The sequence below is a fragment of the Elephas maximus genome, chromosome 14 (assembly GCF_024166365.1).
Source record: "Elephas maximus indicus isolate mEleMax1 chromosome 14, mEleMax1 primary haplotype, whole genome shotgun sequence".
Classification (NCBI taxonomy): Eukaryota; Metazoa; Chordata; class Mammalia; order Proboscidea; family Elephantidae; genus Elephas; species Elephas maximus.
The window spans coordinates 45,833,912-45,851,697 of record NC_064832.1 but is presented as its reverse complement, the minus strand read 5'-3'; positions in this window follow the sequence as shown (position 1 = coordinate 45,851,697).

Sequence of the window (17,786 nt, the reverse complement as noted above, 5' to 3'; positions counted from 1 at the left end):
ATTTTAGTATTAAGTGGTATCTGAACTTTAAATCACACAGATTGCTAGATTTCACAAATTTTGTTTTTGAGAGGTTTCAAAGAGTATGCCAAGCACATGAAAATAAAAGTAGACAAAAATAACCTTTGTATCTTGTCAAAGTTTGCCAATTAAATACACAGAGCTTAGATTCTGATTCTCAAATAAGAAGGACAAGGCAGCATCTCCATAAGGTGAACATATTGAAATCTATTAGCTTAAAGTTAATTTGGGGAAAAATGTCCTATTTCAAATATAATAAAATATATGAAAAAAAAATCAGTGCAGAAATATTGAAAGAAGAGAGGTCAAAGTACTAATACTGAAGTCAAAACAAAAAAGCAAAGCAATAAAAAACAAATGGTTGGTTATCTCTGACTCTTTAATGAGGTATTATTGATAGGTCAGTGTTACATCTAGTGTTCAGACGGGTTTCCTTTATTAACGTATAAAATGTTTATAATAATGCTACTACTTTTTCACCATTGTTATGATTAAATTCTAAAGGCTTTTATAAAGCATTGACTAACACTGCAAGACTGAGAAAAAGTAGAAAATTAAATTCAAAGATAAAATAGATAGGGACTGAGAAATGAAGCATATAAAATATGGACTTTTTAAAACAAAACTACAGTGAGTTAAAACATTGTTCATATCAGATCCAAGTAAAATAATAAATGGTCTTGTACTGAGTTAAAAAGAACTGAAGGAGTTTCTACATTCCTACACAAGTATTTGCTTGGAAATTCCCATTTTGTTTGTTCAAAAAGAAGGCCACTGATATAAATTTAACTAGCCATTACTAGCATTTGATTCCATATAGCTATTCCCTTAGTGCTTGCATCCAGACATGAAAAGACAACAAAAATAACAGAAATTTAGAACTAACATTGTGGTGTTGTTGTTGTTAGGTGCTGTCGAGTTGGTTCCAACTCATAGTGACCCTATGCACAACAGAAAGAAACACTGCCTGGTCCTGAGCCGTCCTTAGAATCGTTATGCTTGAGCTCATTGTTGCAGCCACTGCGTCAATCCACCTCATTGAGGGTCTCCCTCTTCTCCACTGACCTTGTACTCTGCCAAGCATGATGTCCTTCTTCAGGCATTGATCCCTCCTGACAACATGTCCACAGTATGTAAAACACAGCCTTGCCATCCTTGCTTCTAAGGAGTATTCTGGTTGTACTTCTTCTAAGACAGATTTGTTTGTTCTTTTGGCAGCCCATGGTATATTCAATATTCTTCTCCAACACCACAATTCAAAGGCATCCATTCTTCGGTCTTCCTTATTCATTGTCCAGCTTTCACATGCATGTGATGCGATTGAAAATACCATGGCTTGGGTTAGGCACACCGTAGTCTTCGAGGTGACATCTTTTCTTTTCAACACTTTAAAGAGGTCCTTTGCAGCAGATTTACCCAATGCAATGCATCTTTTGATTTCTTGACTGCTGCTTCAATGGCTGTTGATTGTGGATCCAAGTAAAATGAAACCCTTGACAATTTCAATCTTTTCTCCATTTATCATGATATTGCTAATTGGTCCAGTTATGAGGATTTTTGTTTTCTTTATGTTCAGGTGCAATCCATACTGAGGGCCCTGGTCTTTGACCTTCATTAGTAAGTGTTTCAAGTCCTCTTCACATTCAGCAAGCAGGTTGTGTCATCTGCATAACACAGGTTGTTAATGAGTCTTCCTCCAATCCTGATGCCCCCTTCTTCTTCATATAGTCCAACTTCTTGTATTATTTGCTCAGCATACAGATCGAATAGATATGGTGAAAGAATACAACACTGACGCATACCTTTCCTGACTTAAAACCAATCAGTATCCCTTGTTCTGTCTGAACAACTGCCTCTATATAGAACTAATATTAAAGTCCATTAATATTAGATTTCACTACGAAAGAAAATTGCATATTTAGAGAAACGTTTTTTTTAATAAATAAACTGCAAGAATTTCATATGATTTCTTTAAAAAAAAAATCATATGACAATATGGTGCCTTAGATACACACACTATAATAACCCCCGACAATAAAAACTTGAGAAACTACGTAAATTAGATGCAAAAAATGACCTCAGATCCCAGAACGTTAAACAAAGAGTTGAAGAAACAGACAGAGCACTGATTGTAAGGAGAAACAAAAGGAGGCCAGCAGGAATACAGAGATTCACTGATCGACTTTGCCTTGCCTGCCAGCATGGAGCAGCATGGTCATTTTTGGACAGTACTGAACAATGACCTGGAATGAGGAACTCAGGAAAGCAACCACAGAGAAGGCACAGCTGGTGGCAGAGATTCTATGCAAACAGCCCCAGAAAGAAAGAACAAGGTCGGCAGGATGCAGCCAAGGATGGGGCACATCTGGGGGGAAACGCAGAACTAGTATAGCTTTGAAACAAGGGAACCACAGGGAATTGGCTCTAGAGCAAGCAAAAGAGACTGAGTCATCTGAGCCTTAGAGAAGAAGAAAGTATAGACAGGGAGTACATAATTGCAGGGGAGCAAAGGGGAGAAACAGATGGGTGGGTGACAGTTCCAATCCCTCTGGTGAGTACAAGAAGGGAGAACAGCTAGATATTAGTGCAGAGACTGCTTGTTGGTTGAGGCACTCAGCCATTTATACAGGAGCTACCCAGTGAAAAGTCAACCCACAGAGTAACAGCTAGAGCCCTGCCCCCAGAACTGATCTTGTGCAAGCAGTAACCTCACCTGACATCTGCATTAGCGTGTGCCCTGAGGCACAGATGGACTGAGCTAAGGCATGCAACCCCAGCGCCTTCTCACCACCCTCTTCTGGAGGCACAGGCTGATTGAATTTGGGTTTGCAAGTCCAGCCGTGTCTACCACCCCTTCCTTGAGATGCAGGAGGCCCTAACTGATGTAGGCAAGCCCAGTCACGGCCAATACCCTTCTCTGAGGAGCAGCAGGCGAGCACTGAAGGACATAATCCTGGCCATGCTACTTCCTCCCTGAGGCTCAAGAGGCCCATGCAGACTCTGGCAACCCTGGCCATGCTTACCAACCTCTCACTGAGACATAGTAGTCCGTGGCTGATATGTGTAAGTAAGCTGGTCATGCCGATTACACCTTCATGAGGTGCAAGAAGCCTGCACTGAAGGGCACAAGCCTAGCCATGTCCACCACCCCCTGCCCGATATGCAGGAGACCCTGGCTGATGAATGCAAGTCTAACTACACCCACCACCCATTCCTGAAGTACAGGGGGCCATGCCCACCATTTCCTCCCCGAGTTGTAGGCATTTGCACCTGCATGCCAAAGCCTGGCCTTTCCTACCACACCTTCCCTGAGGTACAAATAACTTGCACTTTTGTGCACAAGCCTGGCTGACCCTCCTGGTGACCGGTGACCTGTGTACCCTCATGCAGACCACCCAGCAACTGGAGATGTGCACATACAATGCCCAACCCAGCAGCTGGCAAGAGTGCTCTCTGCCATCACACCCCAGTGACTGGCCAGACACATTTCCTTATCAGCAATGCCAGTCACATCTTGAAAGGTGCCATCTGCACCTCTTCCAAATGACAGACTGAGATCCTAGTGCCCACATTCAATGTCTGCCTGGCTGCAACATCACACATCCCATACCAAAACAGTTCCTGTAGGACGTTTGCACTTGTACTGAAACCCCTTGATACCCACCACCTGCTGAGATACCAGTTAGTGCATGCACAATAGGCCTACCCCATCATTTGGGTAACACTGTCTCACAGCAGATATGGAAATACCCTGCTCTGACTTTTGGAGAATGCATGAACTGCTAGCACCAACCCCGAAGTTCCCCATGGTGAAACAAGGGCTGTGGAGGGACTCTGACCACCTAACACTTATAAGCTAATATCAGGGAAAGAACCTGCTCTCCTACCTCCACTCAATCCAGATATACAAGACTAACCACAAAGGACTAGCACGTGAGTTGGACCCACCATACACAATAATGATAGGAAATCATGCCCAGCCAATAGACACCACCAAAATCACACCTAGACCAGAGCCACAAAGCAACAACAATTAAAATAATACAGAGGAAGAAAGACATTCTAATGAGAAAGAAAGGAATTAGAGCTTGGGATACGTCAAAGCAAAAAAAAAAAAAATCAGTCAAAACATACATACAAACAGTAAAGGAATACATAAATAAATAATGCTTTGAAGTTGTTAGACAATAACAAATCATGATGAAACAGGATAAGAAGACACAAACAAGTGAATAAACAAAGGGGAAGAAAACCTTCCTGAGGAAGAAATGGTAATAGATCTTCCTGATAAGGAATCCAAAAGACTTATGTATAGAATCCTCAAAGTGATCAAGGAAAACACAAACAAAACCCTGAAGAATTCAGGAAAAAAAATACAAGAACAAAATGACATCTAGAAACCATACAAAAAACAGCAACTAGAAATCCAGAAGATTAACAATAAACTATTAGAAGTAGATAACTCAATGGAAGGGTATAGAACTAAAATTGAATCAATGTAAGAAAGAATCAGTGAAATAGAGGACAAACACCTTGATACTAAATTGAGAAATAATCAGAAGGAATGAAGAAAGCATGAGTTATGTGAGAAACTACCTGAAAAAATAATGTACATTAATAGGAACTCCAGAAGAGGAGGGGAAAAAAGCACAAAGAGAATTTTTGAAGATTTATTGGCAGAAAATGTCCCTCATACCACACAAAAAAAGATTTCCATCCAAGACTCAATGAACCCCATACAGAATAGAACCTAAAAGAAAGTCAGCAAGGCATATTATAATCAAACTTTCCAAATCCAAAGATAAAGAATTCTGAGAAGAGCTAGTGAAAAATGAAATATCACCTACAAAGGGGCACCAATAAGACTGTATACTGATATCTTGGCAGAAATCATGCAGGCAAGAAGGCAATGGGATGACATATATGAAACCCTGAAAGAAAATGATTGCTAACCAAGAATCATATATCCAGCAAAATTGTCTTTGAAATACAATGGCAAAACTAGGACATTCCAAGAAAAACAGAAATTAAAGAGTTTGTTAAAAAAAAAAAAGACCAAACTTACAAGAAATATTAACGGAAGTCCTTCAGACAGAGAGCCAATGACATCAGACAACAACCTGAGATTAAGACACTCGACAGCATCACCCAGTGAAAGAAGTCGCGAAAGTAAAATAAATCTGCAAAACTGACAACAGGGAACCAGAAATGTCAATCTGTAAATGACAACAACTTCACAACTGAAAGGGAGAATAAATGATGTAGTTATAGAACTTCCATATAGAGAGGAAGTCAAAGCAACATCAAGGTGTAACAGGCTGTTTTAAACTTAGGAAGATAAAGGTGAATTTCAGAGTAACATAAAGAAAATAAAATCTACTCACCAAAATGAAGAATAATGTCAAAAAGACTCATAAACACTAATTAAACAATGAAGGATATTAAAAGAAAATCATAAACAAAAAAAAATCATATGAATAAAGACATTTTATCCACAATTGACCAATGTAAACCAAACTAAAATGATCAAAGAAATATAATAATGGAAGGAAAATCTTATATTCATAAAAAGTGAAATGGTATTTTCAAGGTCTTTGACTACTGTAGTGTAGTTGGAAACAAGACAGACAATAGGCTGATACCATGAAAATTACACAGAGGAGACATAGGTATAGGTCATTGAAAACTGACCAACTTCCTAGATATTTGTGGATACTGCTCCAAGAAAAGCTTTCTAGTCTAACTAGATTTAATAAAATCAACAGCATTCAGGAGTAGATGCACATAGAAGCAATGGTAAGCATGATAAAAAACCAGTTGCTGTCGAATTTATTCCAACTCATAATGACCCCATGTGTGTCAGAATAGATTTGTGCTCCACAGGGTTTTCGACAGCTGATTTTTCAGAAGTAGATCAGAAGGTCTTTCTTCCTAGGTACCTCTGGATGTACTCGAATCTCCAACCTTTTTATTAGCAGCAAAGTGCACTAGCCATTTGCACCATCCAGGGATTCTAATAAGCATAGTAAGGCACAACAAATGGAAGGGAACACTTCTTTCTTCTCTAACAGATATTCTATTTTTCATGACAGAGTTGGCTGAATCATCTAAGAAGGCAAATAGAACTAGATACACTGTAACCAAATTGGAGGCTGAATCCAGTGCTGATTGTTAATTCAATGAGTAAAAAACCCATTGCTGTCGAGTCAATTCTGACTCATAGCAATGCTATAGGACACAGTAGAACTACGCCATAGGGTTTCCAAACAATGATTGATGAATACAAACTGCTGACCTTTTGGTTAGCAGTCAAGCACTTTACCACTGTGTCACCAGGGCTCCTGACTCTAGTAAAATATAGAGAGTACCTTAAAGTGCTTACAATTCCAGTCACAGTTACACACACTTTAATCCTTAGATCATTCTAATGTTAAAATGTTCTTACGGCAGTCTTGTAAAGTGACAAACCCTGGTAGCGTAGCAGTTAAGAGCTACAGCTGTTAACCAAAAAGTCAGCAGTTGGAATTCATCAGGCACCCCTTGGAAACTCTATGGGGCAGTTCCACTCTGTCCTGTAGGGTCACTATGAGTTGGAATCAACTCGATGGCGATTTTTTTTTTCAAATAGTTAAATATTAATTTACTTATTGATAAACACAGTTATTATATTGGTAGATTTATAAAATGACTGTATTCTGAAGGTTTTTTAAAAGAGCTACAAATAATAAGTAATTTAAATTGTCAAGGATTTCATTTTATTTGGATCCACAATCAATGCCCATGGAAGCAGCAGTAAAGAAATGAAATGACATATTGCATTGGGCAAAACTACTGCAAAAGACCTCTTTAAAGTGTTAAAAAGCAAAGATGTCACTATGAGGACTAAGGTGCACCTGACCCAAGCTGTGGTATTTTCAATTGCCATGCATGCAAAAGCTGGACAGTTAATAAGGAATTCTGAAGAATTGATGCATTTGATTTATGGTGTTGGTGAAACACATTGAATATGTTGTGGACTGCCAGAAGAACAAAGAAATCTGTCTACGAAGAAATGCAGCCAGATTGTTCTTTAGGAGGGAGGATGGCAAGACTTTGCCTCATGTACTTTGGATGTGTTCTCAGGAGAGACCAATCCCTAGAGAACATCATGCTTGATAAAATAGATGGTTAGAGAAAAAGAGGAAGACCCTCAATGAGATGGATTGACACAGTGGCTGCAACAAGGGGCTCAAACATATCAACAATTACGAGGATGATGCAGGACCAGGCAAAATTTCATTCTGTCACTGAGTTGGAACTGACTGAACTTCACCTAACAACATAACAACAAATATAACACATACCTATGTAAATTAAGCACGGTTGAAAACCTGTTTATGTTAATTATCCAGGTGTATATTTGTTTCTCATTGTAGTTTTTTTTTTCCTGCTAATTATGAGCACTATTCATATGCTTATTGACCATTTATTTATTTATTTTATTAAGTAACTGCTCAATGCTTTTGCCCATTAATGTGGATTATTTGTCTTCTTATCGTTGATACGTAAGAGTTCTTTATATTTTCTAGATACAAGTCCTTTGTCTGAAATATGTTCTGCATTTTATCACAGACTGTGGCATGTATTTTCAAGTTCATACTAGTATCTTTTGATAAATGAAAGGTTTTAATTAAAAAAATCTAATTTTATAATTTTGATAATTTAAATACTGAAAATATTAAATGTTAACCAAAAATATGGAGAACTTGGATTTTATACATATTACTGATGTGAGTGTAATGTGGTACAAATTCTCCAGAATATTTTTATATAGTTAAGAATATTTTGACACTAAGGTGCAGCGTTTCCATTCCTACAAATATATTTGAAAGACATTAGTCCATTTGTCCATAGAAGGACTTGTGCAGCAATGTGCGTATGAACTTTGTTCACATATCAAAAAACTGGAAACACTACAAAATATTAACATAAAAGTGGGTAAATACATTGTAGTATAATCATATATTAATGGACAGCTTGTTTTCAATTAAAAGCCCAGACCAAAACAAACAAACAAAAACTCCAAAAAACATCAGTTAAGAAAAAGGAGCTGGACAAAAAAGAGTACATGGTATGTGATCCCATTTTCATGAAGAAAAAGTAGAGGCAAATTAATCTATGAAGCTATACGTCAGAGAAATAGGTCCTGTGGGGAAGTGGTGCTGCTATGGACCAGAGAGGACATAAAAGACATGAGATGATAGAAATATTGCATTATCTTGATTTAGCCAGTTGTTAGATGATTGTATGCATCTGTTAAGTGTCACCAAGCACTGTATTTAATATTTGCACATTTTACTGTGTGGAATTTAAACTTCAAAAAATAAAACTCAATGAAAACCTTAAACAGCTTAACTATTCTCAGTACATTTTCACACAGTCTATTCAGTTCTTAACCATATATGAGTATCTAGCTCTAATTTTTGTATTTTTTTAATATAATTCTGTTTTTATTTCAAATCTGCCTGCTTTCTTCAAAGTTTTCTTTAAAATTTTGAAGTTTTTTGACATCTGTTTGTATTTTCTTAAAACAAAATATTTTTGATTGAGAAAGATCTGTCTATACAGATATTGAGGTCCTTGGTAAATTCAAAGCTAAATCTACTAAATATAAAAAATTCCTAATTATAATTTTTTTCATAGTGAAATGTTTAAATATTTTAAGCTAATTATTTTCGTAAGTACTCTTCTTTTGATTCTAATTATTGTAGCTTTTTCTTGCAAATATTTTTGCAAGACAAAACTTACCAAAAAAATTGCCTATTGTTAATTAACCTGAACATATTGCCATATTTAGATGCTACAAGTTGCATTCCATTCAGGTTAGAATGGAAATACTTATAGTTAAAAATAAGATCTCACCAAAACATTATTTCCAGAATTTGAGATATGACAAAGTGCAATTACTGAATTTCAAAATTAATCTTTTACACAATTTGAATATTATAATAAACTTAGTTCTTTCATTTTAATCATACATTACACTTTTTTTTCTAGCTTTGTTTTAAAGTTGACAAAAGTGTTATTTTGGCATTCAATTTGTGGAGTATTTGTTTAAAGATATCTAAATATTTTGAACAAAACACAATGAAAATTTAGAAAATTCTATTAAAAAAGTACTCAAAACTATTATAGGGTATTTAATTTATTTAATTAGTTTTTCAAAGGCCCAAGCATTATTAAAGTGGTGATTTCTGTCTTGGACATGTTGGAATAGGAGCTACCAGATTTACTTTCCTAACATAATCAAGTAGAAAAAGGACTCAGTATATGAAACAACTATTTTCAGTCACTGGATAACAGGCAGTTCAGAAGCATGATCCTTGAAAAAAGAAATGAATGAAGTTATCTGAAAAATGCACAAGTTAGGCAGAGTTAACATGATCAGCACAAGTTTGAAGAGGCAGAAGTAGCCACAATTTGTAGAGCAGAACACTGGACGGGGGTCTACACAGAGAAAGAACTCCAGGAATATCTATAGGGGTTACTGTGGATATGCTGATGAATACTAAATTGCTAATGCAAACAGTAAAACTTTACAAGGCTGGGCAAGAAACTACTGGGCAACTGGAGGCAGAACCATAATCATTCCCATTGTATACACAAGAACGTGTACACATTTGAGGCAGGGCCAAGATGGCTAACTAGGTAGAAGCTTCCACTGAAACCTCTTGCAACAAAGACCAAAAAAAACAAGTGAATTGATTACATATATGACAATCTATCAACGCTGACCATAAAACACAGAACTAAGGAATTCATCTGAGTGATGAGAGTGAGAGACCACGCAGAAGCAGTGACAAGATGCTGAGCCCGCACAGCGCCTCAGCTCCGATTCCTTGGTGCTGTACTTTGGTGTGAATGCAGTGGGGCTGATGGCAGTTTCCTGATATGGCAAGCAAGGGACGCAGCCCTAACCCCCTGAGGCAACCTCAGTGGGGACCCAGCCAGCACACACAGGCTGCACAACCACTGGAATCTAAGATAGAATAGTGCTCTTGACACAAAATAAGTGATTTTGTCTATTTTATCTCATGGATATAATAGCTCCTTCTGAAAGTACTCTCTCCTATCTATCTGATCCCTTCTCCCCTCTGCCCCAAGAGCTTAATTAACATTTGAATTCCCTGGGCCTGAGATAGAAGTGTCATGCTTTTTCTGACCTAGTCTCCTGGCCTGGGCAAAGACGCAATTAACAAACAGGGGAAAAATACTATCCTGACTCCCCTAAACTGGAAGATCAGAGCAGAAGTGGCTCCGTCCAGGCATAAGAGATCCACAGACTTTGGCTTTCACCCCTGCATGGGAAGCAGGTGGCTATTATAATGCAAAGGCAAATCTGTTAGAGGTCTGACTGTAATTGCTTCAGCCATGTGGTGAAGAGGCAGGTTTTGGAGGTCTGATACCACTCTACCTATTAAAAAGAGCCCTCACCTACCCAAAGCAGGGACCTGAGGGCTGAGGCTACATCCACGCCACCTAGCCTCCCTTCAAAGGGGTCTGAGGGTAGTGGTGCCTACCAGTCTTTACAGGTATAAGCATTGGGTGCCTAAGGTACAGCTTCAGAGCCCACCCCCTGGAGCGCTCTAGAGAACAGAGATGCTCCTTCCTCACCGACACTTGGGGGAAGGCCGTCAGCACCCTGCCCTCCTCAGAGTGTGACCCCTGCCACTAACAGAAACCAGCGCGTACAACCATCACCACTACTCCTCTAAGATAGTAGGTGAAAGCCTACACCACAAACTAGGTGACCAACTATCAGGATACCTGAGCCGACTCTAGTAGTGAATGGACTCATAGCCTCCTATACCTGGTAACAGCTCTAACCATCTGGTAACAGGACATTGGTGCTTCAAAGGCTCCAATAATCAAGTAAGCACACTCTTGCAGCCTATCTGGGTATACTGAAACAAAACAAAACAAGAAGGTAGGACACAGTGAGCAAATATAAAATAAATTATTTCAATAACTTATAGATGGCTTGAAAACAGCAGTCAGTATCAAATCACATAAAGAAGCAGACCACGATTGCTTCTACAAACTCCCAAAACAGAGAATCAAGGACTTTCCCAGAAGAAGATGTATTCCTGTAATTGCTAGATGAGACGTAGAATACAAAAGATTAATATACAGAATGCTTCTTGAAAAAATACAAAATAAATAAATAAAATAATTTATTTTTTTTTTTTCAAGACATCAGGGATGACAACAGAAATGAAATCAAGCAATGTACAGAAAATGCCAAGGAACACACAGATAAAGCAGTTGAGGAAATTAAAAAGATTATTCAAGAACATAATGAAAAATCTAATAAGCAGCAAGAATCCATAGAGAGACAGCATTCAGAAATTCAAAAGATTAACAATAAAATGACACAACTTGACAACTCAATGGGAAGTCAAAGGAGCAGATTTGTGGAATTGGAATACAGAATTGGGGAGATGGAGGATCAGTCACTTGGTACCAATATATTTGAAGAAAAAAATCAGATAAAAAATTAAAAAAAATGAAGAAACACTAAGAATCATGTGGGACTCTATCAAGAATAACTTGCATGTGATTGGAATTCCAGAACAGGGAGGGATAACAGAAAATACAGAGACAATTGTTGAAGATTTTTTGGCAGAAAACTTCCCTGACATCAAGAAAGATGAAAGGATATCTATCCAAGATGCTCATTGAACCCCATACAAGGTAGATCCCAAAAGAAAGTCACCAAGACATGTTATCGTCAAACTTACCAAAATAAAGATAAACAGAAAATATTGGACTGACAAATTAAGAGCAGCCAGGGATAAACAAAAAGTCACCTACAAAGGAGAATCAGTAAGTATGGACTACTCAGCAGAAACCATGCAGGCAAGAAGGCAATGGGATGACATATATAGAGCATTGAAGGAGAAAAAATGCCAGCCAAGAATCATATGTCCAGCAATACTGTCTCTCAAATATGAAGGTGAAATTAAGTCATTTACAGACAAACACAAGCTTAGAGAATTTGCAAAAGCCAAACCAAAGCTACAGAAAATACTAAAGGGAATTCTCTGGTTAGAAAATCAATAATATCGGGTATCAACACAACACAAGGACATGTAACGGAGCATGCTGATATCAACTCAGAAAGGGAAATCACAAAAATAAAATATGATAAAAAAAGCTCAAAACAGGGAATTACTGAAGTCATTATGTAAAAGATGACAATAATCAATAAAGAGGGACTAAATACAGGAGGCAGAGATCTTCCATATAGAGAGGAAACCAATGCGGTATAGGGAGATACAAGTTACATTTATGCTTAGAAAAACGGGTAAATATTATGGTAAACACAAAGAAGTCTAACAATCCCATACTTCAGAATAAAAGCCAAGATAAACATAAAGACTCAGAAAAAACAAATTCAACTACAATGAAAAAGAGGAACACACAATTTACAAAGAAAAACTTCTCAGCACAAAAAAGTAAGAAGAAAAATGAAACTGTCAACAACACACAAAAAAGGCATCAAAATGACTGCACGAAACTCATACCAATCTATAATTACGCTGAATGTAAATGGATTAAGTGCACCAATAAAGAGACAGACAGTTGCAGATTGGATAAAAAACATAATCCAGCTATGTGCTGCCTACGAGACACACCTCAGACTTAGAGACACAAACAAGCTAAAACTCAATGGATGGAAAAAATATATCAAGTAAACAGCAATCAAAAAAGAGCAGGAAATGCAGTATTAATTTCTGATAAAATAGACTTTAAAGTTAAATCCATCACAAAGGATAAAGAAAGACACTATATAATGATTAAAGGGACAATTTACCAGGAAGATACAACCATATTAAATATTTATGCACCCAATGACAGGGCTGTAAGATACATAAAACAAACTCTTAACAGCATTGAAAAGTGAGATAGACAGCTCTACAATTAAAACAGGAGAATCTACATACCACTTTCAGTGAAGGACAGGACATCAATTAAGAAGCTCAAAAAAGACACACATGGAAGATCTAAAAACCAAAATGAACCAACTTGACCTCATAGACATATACAGAACACTCCACCCAATAGCTGCAAAGTTTACTTTCTTTTCTAGTGCAAATGGAACATTCTCTAGAATAGACTGCATATTCGGTCATAAAGCAAGCCTTTGCAGAATCCAAAACATCAAAATATTACAAAGCATCTTCTCAGACTATAAGACCATAAAAGCAGAATTCAATAAGAGTAAAACCAGGGAAAAGAAATCAAATACTTGGAAACTGAACAATACCCTGCTCAAAAAAGATGAGGTTATAGAAGACATTAAGGAGGGAGTAAAAAAATTCATAGAATCCAGAGAGAATGAAAACACTTCCAATTATAACCTTTGAGACACAGTGAAAACAGTACTCAGAAGTCAATTTATATCAATAAATGCACACATACAAAAAGAAGAAAGAGCCTAAATCAAGGAATTATCCTTACAACTTGAACACATAGAAAGAGAACAACAAAAGAAACCCTCAGGCACCAGAAGAGAACAAATAATAAAAATTAGAGCAGAATTAAATGAAATAGAGAACAGAAAAACAATTGAAATAGTTAACAAGATGAAAAAGCTGGTTCTTCAAAAAAATTAACAAAATTGATAAACCATTGGCCAGACTAACAAAAAAAAAAAAAAAAAAAAAAAAAAAAAACAGGAAAGGAAACAATTACCTGAATAAGAAATGAGCTGGGCTATATCACAACAGACCCAACTGAAATTAAAAGAATCGTATCAGATTACCATGAAAAATTGTACCCTAACAAATTTGAAAATCTAGAAGAAATGGATGAATTCCTATAAACACACTACCTACCTAAACTAACACAAAGAGAGGTAGAACAACTAAATAAACCCATAATAAAAGAAGAGATTGAAAAAATAATCAAAAAACTCCCAACAAAAAAAAAGCCCTGGCCCTGACGGCTTCACTGCAGAGTTCTACCAGACATTCAGAGAACAGGTGACACCACTACTACTGAATATATTTCATAGCATAGAAAAGGGTGGACTACTCCCAAACTCATTCTATGAAGCCAGCATCTCCCTGATACAAAAACCAGCAAAAGACACCACTAAAAAAAAAAAAAATTACAGATCTATATCCTTCATGAACTTAGATGCAAAAATCTTCAACAAAATTCTAGCTAAAGGAATTCAACAACATATCAAAAAATAATTCACCATGACCAAGTGGGATTCATACCAGGTATGCAGGGATGGTTCAACATTAGAAAAACAATTAATGTAATCCATCTTATAAATAAAACAAAAGACAAGAGCCACATGATTTTATCACTTGATGCAGAAAAGGCATTTGACAAAGTCCAACACCCATTCATGATAAAAACTCTCAGCAAAATAGGAATAGAAGGAAAATTCCTCAACATAATAAAGGGCATTTATACAAAGCCAATAGCCAACATCATCCTGAATGGAGAGATTCTAAAAGCATTCCCCTTGAGAACCGGAAGCAGACAAGGATGCCCTTTATCACCACTCTTATTCAACATTGTGCTGGAGGTCCTAGCCAGAGCAAATAGGTAAAGAAATAAAGGGCATCCAGATGGGTAAGGAAGAAGTAAAAGTATCTCTATTTGCAGAGGACATGACATTATACACAGAAAACCCTAAAGAATTCTCAAAAAACCTACTGAAACTAATAGAAGAGTTCAGCAGAGCATTTGGATACAAGATAAACATACAAAAACCAGTTGGATTCCTCTACGCTGATAAAAAGAACACTGAAGAGGAAATCACCAAATCAATGCCATTTATAGTAGCCCCCAAGAAGATAAAATACTTAGAAATAAATCTTACCAGAGATGTAAAAGACCAATACATAGAAAACTACAAGACACTACTGCAAGAAATCAATAGACCTACATAAGTGGAAAAACATACCTTGCTCATGGATAGGAAGAATTAACGTTGTAAAAATGTCTATTCTACCAAAAGCTGTCTATAGATTCCATTTCAAATTCCAATGACATTTTTTAATGAGATGGAGAAACAAATCACCAACTTCATATGGAAGGGCAAGAGATGCCAGATAAGTAAAGCATTATCGAAAAAGAAGAAGAAAGTGGGAGTCCTCACTCTACCTGATTTTAGAACCTATTATACCACCACATTAGTTAAAAAAGCCTGGTACTGGTACAACAACAGGTAAATAGACCAATGGAACAGAATTGAGAATCCAGACATAAATCCATCCACATATGAGCAGCTGATACTTGACAAAGGTCCAATGTCAGTTAATTGGGGAAAAGATAGTCTTTTTAACAAATGGTGCTGGCATAACTGGATATCCATTGGCAAAAAAATGAAACAAGACCCATATCTCTCACCATGAACAAAAACTAACTCAAAATGGATTAAAGACCTAAATATAAAATCTAAAAAAATAAAGATCATGGACGAAAAAATACAGACAATGTTAAGTTCCCTAATACAGTACACAGCATATACAGTACACAAAACATTACTAAAAATGCCAAAAAGAAACCAGATAACTGGGAGCTCCTAAAAATCAAACACCTGTGCAAGATAAACTACTCAGCACAAAAAATTAAGTGGGAAAAAGAAACAGTCAACAACACACAAAACGAAACATCAAAAGGAGAGCACTGAATTCATAACTCTCCATAATTACGCTGAATGTAAATGGACTAAATGCACCAATAAAGAGACAGAGAGTGGCAGAATAGATTAAAAAAAAAAAAAATCCGTCTATATGCTGCCTACAAGAGACACACATTGAACTTAGAGACACAAGCAAACTAAAACTCAAAAGATGGACAAAATATATCAAGCAAAAAACAATCAAAAAAGAGCAGAAGTGGCAATATCAATTTCTGGTAAAATAGATTTTAAAATTAAATCCACCACAGAGGATAAGGAAGGACACTATACAATGATTAAAGGGACAATATATCAAGAGGATATAACCATATTAAATATTAACACACCCAATGACAGGCCTTCAAGATACATAAAACAAACTCTAATGGCATTGAAAAGTGAGATAGACAGTCCCACAATGATAGTAGGAGACTTCAACACACCACTTTTGGTGAAGGACAGAACATCCAGAAAGAAACCAGATAAAGACACAGAAGATCTAAATACCACAGTGAACCAACTTGACCTCATACACATATACAGAAAACTCCACCCAACAGCGGCCAAGTATACTTTCCTTTCTAGTGTACATGGAACATTCTCTAGAATAGACCAGATATTAGGCCATAAAGCAAGCCTCATCGAAATCCAAAACATTGAAATATTATAACACATCTTCTCTGGCCATAAGGACATAGAAGTAGAAATCAATAACAGAAAAAGCAGGGAAAAGTAATCAAACACTTGGAAACTGAACAATACCCTGCTTAAAAAAATGACTGGGTTATAGAAGACATTAAGGATGGAATAAAGAAATTATAGAATCTAATGAGAATGAAAATGCTTACTATCAGAACCTTTGGTACACAGCTAAAGCAGTGCTCAGAGGTCAATTTATATCAATAAATGCACACATACAAAAAAAAGAAAGGGCCCAAATCAAAGAATTATCCCTACAACTTGAACAAATAGAGAGCACCAAAAGAAACCCTCAGTCACCAGAAGAAAGCACATAATAAAAATTAGAGCTGAATTAAATGAAATAGAAAAGAGAAAAATAATTAAAAAGTGTTAACAAGACTTAAAGTGGATTCTTTGAAAAAAATCAACAAAAGTGATAAACCATTGGCTAAACTGACAAAAAAAAAAAAAAAAAAAAAAACAGGAGAGGAAACAAATAACATGAATAAGAAATGAGCTGGTCGGTATCACAAAAGACCCAACTGAGTTTAAAAGAATCATGCCATATTATTGTGAAAATTTGTACTCTCACAAATTTGAAAATCTAGAAGAAATCAGTGAATTTCTAGAAACCCACTACCTACCTGAACTAGCACAAACAGAGGTAGAACAACAAAATAAACCTGTAACAAGAGAAGAGATTGAAAATGTAATTAAAAAACTCCCAACAACATAAAAAAAAATAAGCCCTGGCCCTGACGGCTTCACTGGAGACTTCTATCAAACTTTCAGAGAAGAGTTCACGCCACTATTACTAAAGGTATTTCAGAGTATAGAAAAGGATGGAATACTCCCAAACTCGTTCTATGAAGCCAGCATGTCCCTGATACCAAAACCAGGTAAAGACATCACAAAAAAAGAAAATTACAGACCTGTATCTGTCATGAAATTAGATGCAAAATTTTTCAATAAAATTATAGCCAGTAAAGTTCAACAATGTATCAAAAAAAAAAAAAAATCACCAAGTGGGATTCATACCAGATATGCAGGGATAGTTCAACATTAGAAAAACAATTAATGTAATAAAAGACAAGTACCACATGATTTTATCAATTGATGCAGAAGAGGCATTTGAAAAAGTCCAACACCCATTCATGATAAAAAACTCTCAGTAAGATAGGAATAGAAGGGAAATTTCTCAACATAATAAAGACCATTTATACAAAGCCAACAGCCAACATCATCCTAAACGGAGAGTCTGAAAGCATTCCCTTTGTGAATGGGAACCAAACAAGGATGCCTTTTATCACCAATCTTATTCAACATTATGCTGGAGGCCCTAGCCAGAACAATTAGACTAAATAAAGAAATAAAGGGCATCCAGATTGGTAAGGAA